Here is an 11,286-nt window from a genome sequence, read left to right on the forward strand (position 1 = left end):
TCTGTGCTGACAGCTAGCTCAGAGCCTGGAGCCTGTTTCGGATTCTGTGTCTCCCTCTTTCTCTGACCTCCCCTGCTCATGCTGTCTGTCTCTCAGAAATAAATAAAACATTTAAAAAATTAAATACTCAATGATAACCGGTAAATTACTATATCTTGAGACTATCACAGAAGAAATGCTTTAAGTTATTTTAGATCACTCCTATTGTCTATGTCAGTCAGGAGAGACTAGCCCTGTGCTAAGAAACCTACAATCCAAAAATTCCAGGTATTGACCCCTATTAATTCCTCACTCATCCAGAGTTATCCATAGGTCATAGGCTGGGTAACTCTCCAGCACACCTGTGCTCCACGCTGTGACCTAGTGATTGAGGGTGCTTCATGTTGTGACTTCACTGTCCCAAGTCAAGGCCTCCATAATCACCATGGCAGCAAAACAAAGATTAGAGAGGCGTCTGGGTGGCTCAATCGGTTCAGCGTCTGACTTTGGCTCAGGTCACAATCTCACAGTTTGTGGGTTCAAGTCCCACCTTGGGCTTTGTACTGACAGTGCAGAGCCTGCTTGGGACTCTCCCCCCACCCACCCCTTTGTCTCTCTACGCCCCTCCCCTCTCTGCCCATTCTCTCTCTCTCTCAAAGTGAATAAAGTTAAAAAAATTGTAAAGGAAGATTGGAAAATCTCAAAGGTGCTTTTTCCTATATCATTCAGGGTAACACACTTCACTCCACTCTCATTCATGGTCAGAACCACTCCATGACCTCAGCTAACCTCAAGGGGAACTGGGAAATACAATTTTCCATCGCCTTAGAAGGGAAGCCTTTTAAATCCTTAAAAGGCAGGATTTGTTGAATTCATTGAGAGAAAGTATATTTTTGAGAGTGCTATAAGTGTTTACCACTCTTCAAAAATAATGTCTTCATGCCATTTAAAGTATGTACTGAATTACTGCAAATTGCAGAATATCCATGTACCTAAATCATAGGTAGGAATTAAGTTATATTAAAGGTTTATAAAATGTTAATATGAAAGTGCCATAAAATAATATAGAGAGCATGTCTTCAGTTGTGCCAAGGAGTAATATACATGCACATACACATGAGAAGATAGAAGGATGTACCCCAGTGAGTTAAGTCTGGCTATCTCCAGAAGGTGCTATTACTTTCCAGGTTCTTCCTTGTGCTTTTTTGTATTTTCTTTTTTTTTTTACAGGAAAAAATTATTACTTTTGTTATCAGGAAGAAAAGGAGTTTTTCCTTCTAATTTACCAAAGTAATGTACCTGTGGAGCCAAGAAACTATTAAATCACTCAAGAGTAGAATTATCTTTCAGTGCTTTTTGTCTGAATACTCCAGGGAATTCATGCAATCCGCCCAAAAGGAGCAGGGCTTTTGCCTTCTCCTAAACTGAAACGTCTAAAAATAATACCCTGCAGAGTTCAGACTTCGTAGGTGAGAAATGCCAACCCTGAATTTAAGGAGAAAAATCACCAGGTTGTGAAAACTGAAAGCACGGGCCGTGCCAGGGGCGGGGAGAGGGTGGCAGATAAGCGAGCTGAGGCCCTGGGGTGGCGGGAGACGTCATCAGACCCATCCCACAGGACACACACAGGCTTCAAAAGGTCAGTAGCTCAGGTGCACTTGAGAAAAGGGAAAAGAGTATAGGAGAAGGTGAAGGAGAAGTAGGCAAAGAGAAGAAGCAGGGCGGCTGGGGAAGAACGGGGAGACGGAATGAGCGATAGAATGTGGGAAAGGGGGTCACAGGCAGGCGAGTGGAGAGACAGAGAGGGGGACGGAGGGGAGGAGGCAGGGCTTAACAGTTTGCATTTTTGAAGTCCGCTCCACCTCACTCGGGATCTTTTCCTGCCCCTTACTGCCCGTGACCCTTTTAACACTTGGCCTCTCGATGTCTCATTTTTCCTTTATTTATTTGCTTGTTTTTAATACGCATAATGAATGAACACAAAGAGGCTGATGGTTTCATAGAGCTAACAACTACCTAGCTGCTCTGTCCCTAACCCCATTCCCTAAGGAAACTGCTTTCAACTTCCTGGGGCTTTACCTCTCTATTTCCAAAGTCTAGGCCACATCGGAAGTTCTTTTCTTTTCTTTTTCTTTTTTCTTTTGTAACTTTTTTAAAAAAGATTGTATTTTTTAAAAATTTTAAATGTTTTATTTATTTCTGAGTGAGAGAGAGAGCACAAGCAGGGGAGGGTCAGAGAGAGAGGGGAAGACAGAATCTGAAGCAGGCTCCGGGTTCTGAGCTGTCAGCACAGAGCCTGATGCAGGGCTCGAACCCATTAACCGTGAGATCATGACCTGAGCCAAAGTCGGACGCTTAACCGACTGAGCCACCAAGGTGCCCCCCAGCCCCAAAAAAGATTGTGTTTTAAGTATTCTCCACATCCAACGTGGGGCTCAGTCCCACAAGCCTGAGATCAAGAGTCTCATACTCCACTGACTGAGCCAGCCAGGCACCCTTGACATTTGACACATGATCTACTTGACTTTCTACTCAGGAAGATGACAGTTTCCCTCCCCTCATGTGGCCAGCTTCTGTTTCCCTGCCCCATCCCCTGCCACTCCCTCCCTCTGTACCATCCATATCTCCGCTGTTGGTTAAATTAGCACTCTTTTTGAGATCAAAATACAACGATAAGTAATGGGGGCACCTGGCTGGCTCAGTCAGCAAAACGTGTGACTCTTGATCTTAGGGTCATGAGTGAATTTGAGCCCCACATTGGACATAAGCCTTACTTAAAAAAAAAAAAAATATATATATATATATATAAACTTTTCTTGAGTAAATTCCTCATCTCTATTTCTCTCATTTCCTTTTCTAAAGTTTCTTTCATTTATATTTGGAACTTGCTGGCCTAAATCCACTTATTTTCTTATCTTTTCTAATTTCCTCTTATTTTCTTTTTACACTAGTTTCTGGAAAATTCCAACTTTATTTTGTAACCTTATTATTGGAGTTTTCATTTCAGATTTCCCATTTTAACTTCTAGCTTTCCGAAGCATTCTGTTCTTATTTCATAGGTGTGTTGATTTACCTATTTATCTGAGAATATTAATTTTAACTTTTGCTTCTTTTAAATTTCCTCTGCTCCCTGGATTGACTATTTTCTCCAAGTTTTACTTCTCTTCTTGGGCTTCTTTCAGACTGAGCTTTTCTTAAAACTTGCTGATCCTTGGCTGTTGGTTCACTTGAAGAATGAGGCACTAGAGGTAACTGGGCAAAGCTTATTGGGTGGTGACCTTCAACAGGGTATCAGAGAAGGAGCCTGTGCTCTCTCTCCACTTGGAACTTTCAGCTGTCACTGTCTCCATGTTACTGTGGCAGAGACACAGTTTTGCCAGAGATCAACTCCCCATTGTCCTGCCTGAGAGAAATAAGCCCAGCTGTCAGAATTCTCACAGGTAAGTGGGGAGTAGATTGAAGTCTCACTATTTAGGATGAAAACTTTCATGTAATTCCTTTTGCCTCACACCAGCATCCTTGAATTCAACCAGGCCTGTATCCCAGAGTTAAGTCCGCTGGTTAAATGCCTCCAGAGAGTACACCACTAACCATCTTTTGCTAGGAGGGGTGGGAATGTAACAAGACAAATAATTCTAGGAAGAAAGAATGAATGAAAGAACAAACAAAAAAAATGAACGAACGAACAAACGAACGAAAGAAAGAAAGAAAGAAAGAAAGAAAAGAAAGAAAGAAAGAAAGGGAGGGAGGGAGGCATATATAAGAGGAGAAAAGAAAAGTAAGAAAACACTTTTAACCAATCTTCCTGTTTTCCTACCAGTCTGTCTATCCGAGCTTTTCCAGCCAGGATTCAACTGCACAAATTAACCTGTGTCTTGGCTTCCACCTGTGGGTATATAGCATTCAGCTTCCTCTGATAAGGCCCCAGAAACACTCACCATCTTCTCTCCATCTTCTGAACTTTTGTTGGCATACCCACGTCATCCCTGTTGATGTTCTCTTGGTCGTTTGTGAGTCAGATCTCTTTTTACTGTCATTTAGTGGCCAGAATGCAAACAGTTTTTCATCCACCATGTTTAAACAGCTTATGACCTTGATTTATTTGTAAAGTGAACATAATAGTACTGATATCATTCATTTTTTATTTATTTAGTTTTAAAGTTTATTTACTTATTTTGAGAGAGAGTGTGTGTGTGAGCGAGGGTGGGGCAGAGAGAGAGGGAGAGACAGAATCCCAAGCAGGCTCCACACTCAGTGCAGAGCCCATCATGGGGCTCGATCTCACAAACCATGAGGCCATGACCTGAGCAGAAATCAAGAGTCTGATGCTGAGCCTATTGAGCCACCCAGGCACCTTATATCATTCATTTTTTAAATGAAACTAATGAAGTCCAGGATGCTTGTCTGGCTCAGTTGGAAGAGTGTGTGACTCCTGATCTCAAGATTGTGAGTTTGAGCCCCAGACTGGGTATAATGATTACTCAAATAAACTTTAGAAAGTTAAAAAAAAGAAAAAGAAGAAGAAACTAGCAAACAAAGATTAAGGTGGATGAGCTAATTCAATGTTGTCAAACTTTCAGTCACTAAGATACCACCTCATGGTTTTTCCTTATTTTTCTAATATTTTCTTTAGATTTTTCTATAGCCTGACTTGTGATTTTTTAGCTACATAATATCATTTTTGAAGGAAACTTTATATCACAATCATCAATAGGAAGTTAGTACACAACTATTAAAAGAAAAAGAAAAATGGCTACCCATCACTTAAAAACATCTTCCCTCTCATGCTAGATGTCACATTTTAGGAAATCATGTGCTCGTGAGAAATACTGAAAACAGTGCCTAGTGTGCTAAACAATAAATAGGAGGCGTGAGAAGAATCAGAGGTTCTTCCCGGGGCCAGCACACAATTCTGGACCATCTCCCTGGAGACTATACACCACACAACCGGCACCTTACCACACTTACCTTTCTTCTTCTCTAAAAGCGTGTGGTGGTTTGAGTGGTGCCCCCCCAAATAAGATATGTCCACACCCAGCATCTATGAATGTGATATTATTTGGAAAGAAGATCTTCGCAGATGTAATTGAGGATCTCATGATGAGATCCTCGTGGATCAGGCAGGCCCCAAATCCAATGACCAGAGTCCTTATAAGAGACAGAAGAGGAAACACAGAGAAGAGACCATGTGAAGACAGAAGCAGAGATAAAGCTGTTTTTGAAAGCCAGGCCAGAGGAAGCAAGGAGGGATTTTTTTCCTTAGAGCCTCTGAAGGGAGCGTAGGCTGCTGGCACCTTCACTTTGGCCTTCTGGTCTCTCCAATGGTGACAGAATATATTTCGGTTGTTTTAAGCCACCCAGTCTGTGGTAATTTGTCACAGCATCCACAGGAAACAAATATAGAATGAGACCCCCAACTCTGGCAGAAAACACGTTGGGTGGTAAAATCTTGTGCCTGAGCTGGATAAACAGACTTTGGAGAGGCTCCTCACTACAAACTCCTAAAGCATGTTTCAAAGGCTCTTGGCTCTGAGTCTGGTACCCAGGATTCAGCAGGGAGCATCCCTTGACCCCACAAATGGACACAGCGCACGGAGTCAAAGCACCAAATTGGGGTTTCTAACAGCATGGAGTCTGGAAACTGGGCAGAGGGAGTTGTCTGCTACCTCTGTGCCTGGGGACCAGGGACCCTGAGCAGGCAGGAGACACAGAGGTGAATATCATGTCGATTTCTCTAAAGTTCTTGGAGAATGCACACTAACGGTCCACAGATCTGGCTCTGGAACGAGCAGTCAAATGGACAGTTATATTAGGAGGAATGTGCTTTTTCTCCAGAACAATAGAAAAATAAATCCCTTAGCAAGAGCCCCAGGAAAGCTTATTACTTTCATAAAATATTTTTTTCTTTCCTTCCCAATGCTTGGTAAAGATTAAAAACAGAAGACAAATCGCACTTCACTGCTTGTTTTTATGTGTGTGAACCAAAAAATTCTGTAAAGATTCAATTAAAAAAATCAATAAAGTTTCTGAAAGAGCTATGCAATCTGAAGTTCCCCAGTATAGAACCCTAATGGGGAGGAGGGAGAGGGGCCCAGAAGGCTTGCAGAATCACTAATTAAAGAAATCGGCTTAAACAGAATCATATTTCCCCTGAAATGGTTCTGAATCATCAAGTCTGGGGGCTGGAGAAGGGACACAGGAGACCACTTTGTCATCTTCCAACTCAAACACTAAACCAGAAAAATTGTCTGTTCTTTTCCATAAACCTCCAGAAAAGAAAAAAAAAATTTACTCTCCCTTGACAGCGCAGCCAGTCAGTGAGTCACTGAGTTAATAACCACCGAGCATTTATTTCGCACCTAGTTCGATATTAATTGGAAAGAATCTGTCTTTGGTCAGGTTCAACGAATTCAGGTTGAAATGCCATTTGTCAGCAATTCCTATCACCGATCGACTACATACTTTAGCAAGTATTAACTCATTTATTTTCACAACTATTCTTGGAAGTAGTCATTACTGTTGTTCTTTTCTTATGAGTAAGAAAAGAGATCTCTTAGAAGGCTTAGATCTCTCAACCTAGTGCATGAAATCTAACTCTTTTGGTTCGATCTTTTATGCTTTCTCCACCTCATGACGTGCTTACCTATGCTTCCAGATTATTCTCAGAAGGTGCCTTCTTGTTTTCAAGTAGGCTCTACATGCAGTATGGGGTTTGAACTCATAACCCCCAGGATCAAGAGTCCCGTGCTCTTCCAATTGAGCCAGCAGGGTGCGCACAAGATTTCTTGTTAAGACAGCTGAGTATGCACAGAGCAAGTATATGAGAACTGTCTTCATGGGCCCTTGTAGATAATACAGACTCCACCATCCACCAGCCCCGCCATGAGAAATCCTTTGACCTCTGAATCTGTTTCTTCATTCAAAAAGAATCAGAGTTATGCCCATATTGAGTTGTAAATAGTTAACAAAATGTCACATACAAAAAGCACTGAGCAACCTGCCAAGCACTCAATGAAAATGATAGCTACTGTTTTCATCTTCTCTGCAGGGTCCTCTCCCATCCATTTTGCTGTACCTCTTTTAAAGCAGTCATTCCCTGGGGCGCCTGGGTGGCTCAGTTGGTTGAGCGTCTGACTCTTGGTTTCAGCTCAGGTCATGGACTCGCGGTCATGGGATTGAGCCCTGCATCAGGCTCCGCACTGAGTGTGGAGCCCATTTAAGTTTCTCTCATCTCTCCCACTCTCTCTGCCCCTCGCCTGCTCGTGCTCACTCTCTCTCTCTCTCTTTCTCAAAAATAAATTTAAAAAGTTTTTTTTAAAAAATGACAGTCAGTTCCCTCCACATGACCTGGTTATTAATTGCTTGGGTGTCTGGGTCTCTGACTAAATTTTAAGCATCTTGAGGACAGGTACCTCATTTTCTTTTTCTCCTACCCTCAGTGCGCAGATTAACATCATGCACAGTGCAGACTTGCATCAAGGTCTGACAGATTCATTCAAGAATAAATGGCTCCCACATACTGCTCTTGCAGCTATAAATTGCACACCCATTTTGGAAAACAGTTTAGCAGTATCTGTTGACGTTGAACATGCATGTAGCCAGTAATCTAGCAATTACATTTCTAGGCATATACGTGGCAGAAATATCTACATGTACACAGGGAAATACATACACTGTGGCAGCACTATTCATGATAGCCAAGAGCTCAACATGAATTGAATGCCTAGCCTTATTTGGGTGGATAAACTGCCGTGTTTATGTAATGAAATATTGTACAGCAGTGAGAATAAGTGAACTATAATTACACATCATAATATGGATGAATCTCACAAATTAATTGTGGAACAAGAGAAACCAGACTTAAAAGAGTACACACTGTACAATTTCTTTTACATAAAGATAATATTAATTGATGGCATTAGAAGCCAGGGCTGTGATCATTCTTTGTGAAGAGTAACAATTAAGAGAGTTCTATAGAGCTTTGGTGTGCTTTTCAGGCTCTGCTTCTTCATCTTGGTGCTGTTTACATGGGCCCTACCCAACTTACAAAAATTCCTCAAATTTTGCACTTTTCTGTACACATGTTTTATATCGACAGAAAGGTTTAAGCAATGAATGAATACACTATGAATGAAGGAAGACATCAAAAACAATGGAACACGAGGGCACCTGGGTGACTCAGAAGGTTGAGCGTCAGACTTTTGATTTTGGCTCAGGTCATGATCTCAAGGTTTGTGAGATGGAGCCCCCATGTCGGGCTTTGCACTGACAGTGTGGAACTTGCTTGGGATTCTCTCTCTCCCTCTCTCTCTGCCCTTTCGCTGCATGTTCTCTCTCTCTTTCTCAAAATAAACAAACAAAACAAACAAAAGCAATGGAACACAGTAAAAGTAAGATTTAATAAAGACAAGGATTTGGAAGAGACCCAGAATGGTATATATAGGACCTCCATAATCCAGCTATCCTATCCTTTTTCTCACCTCATTTCTTCAATCTCTTGCCTACATTGTTTCCAGCCACACATCATGATTCAGGGTGACCTGCACAGATGATTTTATTGCATTCACTGTGGATTCACTGAAGATTCTTCAGTTACCTTGCATTTCCTGACCCCTCAGGGTATGATGTGGAATTCATTCAGGATATGCCCACCAAGAGATTAGTTTCCAATATTAGTTTTAACCTATTTACTTCCTTTTAAACTATGTGGATTTACTTTTCCTCTCACGAGTAACTCAAGTAACCCTAACCACTTCGATCACTTAACCTAAAGGAATTACATTATTTTTAACTGAAGACTGTTGTTACAACAAAAATATTAAACACACAGCAAAGATATGTCCCCACCTGTCATGGATTGCTGGTGTCTTGCCCATGTGACCCTGTTCCAGCTGTTACCGTACAAGGCTCAATATGTTATCTAGTGCCATCTATTCCTCAAAGTGCAGCACAAACGGAAATTCAGAGGCCAGGGCTCCAATGGCATGGTGATAATATGTGTTTATATGCCTTGACATCAACATCCTCAACTTGTGTCTTTACATTATTTATGTCATTGCTGCGAACTCAGATGGCCGTCATAAGAAGTGACCCCTGGCAGGTATTCCTTGATTGGGTGAACCGTATGATATCATATTCTTTCATCTGCTAGCAAGGAAGGCCATTGATTAGGCAGCTGAGAAAGATTTGTATGAGCAGCTATCGTCTGCAAAGTTGACTGATTGCTTACACGGACTTGTAAGATTGCAGTGGAAACCAGATGATCAAAGAAGTCCAGGGCAATACTTCATGTAAGGGTGGTTTCTTTGTTTTGTCTTTTACTAACCATGCCCACTTTATTTTCTTGGACTAAAAACCATGGTCATTCCTCTAGTTGCAATGACCAAATTATTAGGACTTGGAAGAGAAAGGCAATGTTCTCCAGAGGTGTTTTGGAAGCTCTTGCACTTTCATATGAGTGTTCTTATTAGAGACAAATGCTTTTTTTCCTAACTCTCAAATCCTTTCCCTTTGTGCTCTGATCAAATTCCTAACTATTACTCAAGCTTTTCCTTAGTAAAAGAGGTTTCCTAGACTGCCTCGGAAAGTTCTTAGGGGCTCTAGATTTGTGCTACCATAGTACTTTGCACACTTTTGGATTAAAGCTTGTTAACCTTGATTTTTTTAGCTACCTGTCCATGTCTTTGTCCCTCTACAAGAATCTCTGTGTCTCACAGATAAAGGATGGTTATCACAATATACCTGTTTCAACCTACCATATGCACTAAGCGTTCCCAGAGTGTCTGCGGAATTATCCTCCTTGTTGAAGAGAAATTCTCATCAAAGAAACAAAAAGTCTTAGCAAAGTCAAAATATACTCTGTGTTTCAATTTTTCTATCACTCTGTCACAGAAAGAAAACAGGCTGGTTTGATATATCGATTCTCACAAAGCCCTGCTATTTTTCACCCCAAACCTCGTGTTCCTACGGCTGCCTAGGAATTGATTTCTGGTGATATATTCAGTTTGTTTGTTTGTTTCATGGTATGACATGTTGATGGCCCCATATCACACCACACTACCCTTTTTCTCCTTTCATGGAAATGGACTTTAAATTGCCTCTTTCCCTCACTTTGACCACGCCTCCCAATCTTTATGGATCATTGACAATCATTGCTAGTGGTTGTTATGTCCCAATTGGACCTTGGGTAAATGCAACTGTGCTGATTAAAATGCATCCCACTTACTTAAAATGTAGCCTAGGTTTCCCCAGGCCGTACCAGCATTGTGGTTAAAACATGAATGTCCTGGGGCGCCTGGGTGGCTTAGTCGGTTAAGTGTCCGACTTTCGCTTAGGTCATGATCTCGCGGTTCGTGGGTTCGAGCCCCGAGTCGGGCTCTGTGCTGACTGCCAGCTCAGAGCCTGGAGCCTGTTTCAGTCTGTGACTCCCTCTCTCTCTGACCCTCCCCTGCTCACGCTGTCTCTCTCTATCTCCTAGAAATAAATTAAAAAAAAAAAAAACAAAAAAACATTTAAAACATGAATGTCCTAACACTAATAAAATAGTATATTTCCTGTTTCACAAATTATGATAAGACTCCATCTAATTCAAATTGCCCCCCACACCAGATCCCTGGGGGTCACCGAGGCTGTCACAGATGTTGGCAAACAATTCCTCCGGCCTGCTGTGGGGATCCACCATGTTCTTCCTCTTTCGCTCCCTTGTTCTGATGTGTCTGGTTGTCACTGGCCCTGGAACCATCATGAAGCTGCCTGATGTCTTCTCTGGTGCCATTAATACCCACTTAAGAGTGTCATACCACTCCTCCATTTGAGATAAAAGCTAGTTTGACTAGCTCCCAGGTGGCTGGGTCTAGGCTGTGTTTGGGAGTAAATTCCCAGTCCCGGTACAACTCTCTACTACAGCAGCCTACAAACAGCACTGCCTTAGGGACTCTGTATCTTACCATGCTTTGCTGGAACAGTTCTTTCAGGTTTTATCCTCAGTCCCCTCTCCCTAGGATCATGCAAGAGTATGGTAGTTAGGTCATGAACAAGCTCAATGGCAGACATGGGCACTATTCAGAATGACCTTGCACTCCCATATAAACAATTGTATTCCAGATAAAATCCGTTGTCCAAATTCTGTCTTCGCTCAGAATGATGTCTTTCCCAAGAGGCTCTTCATCCATAGTGACAATAGAATTGCTCTTGGGCGTGTTCAAGAGAGCTTTAGACATGCTCGGTTATAGCTGCATCACAATACCACTATAGTTTGGGATCAAGATGAGTCCCTCTTTCCATAACAGAGAACTCGGAGCTACAGCT

This window comes from Hyaena hyaena, unplaced genomic scaffold (assembly GCF_003009895.1).
Source record: "Hyaena hyaena isolate Hyena2069 unplaced genomic scaffold, ASM300989v1 scaffold_954, whole genome shotgun sequence".
Classification (NCBI taxonomy): domain Eukaryota; kingdom Metazoa; phylum Chordata; class Mammalia; order Carnivora; family Hyaenidae; genus Hyaena; species Hyaena hyaena.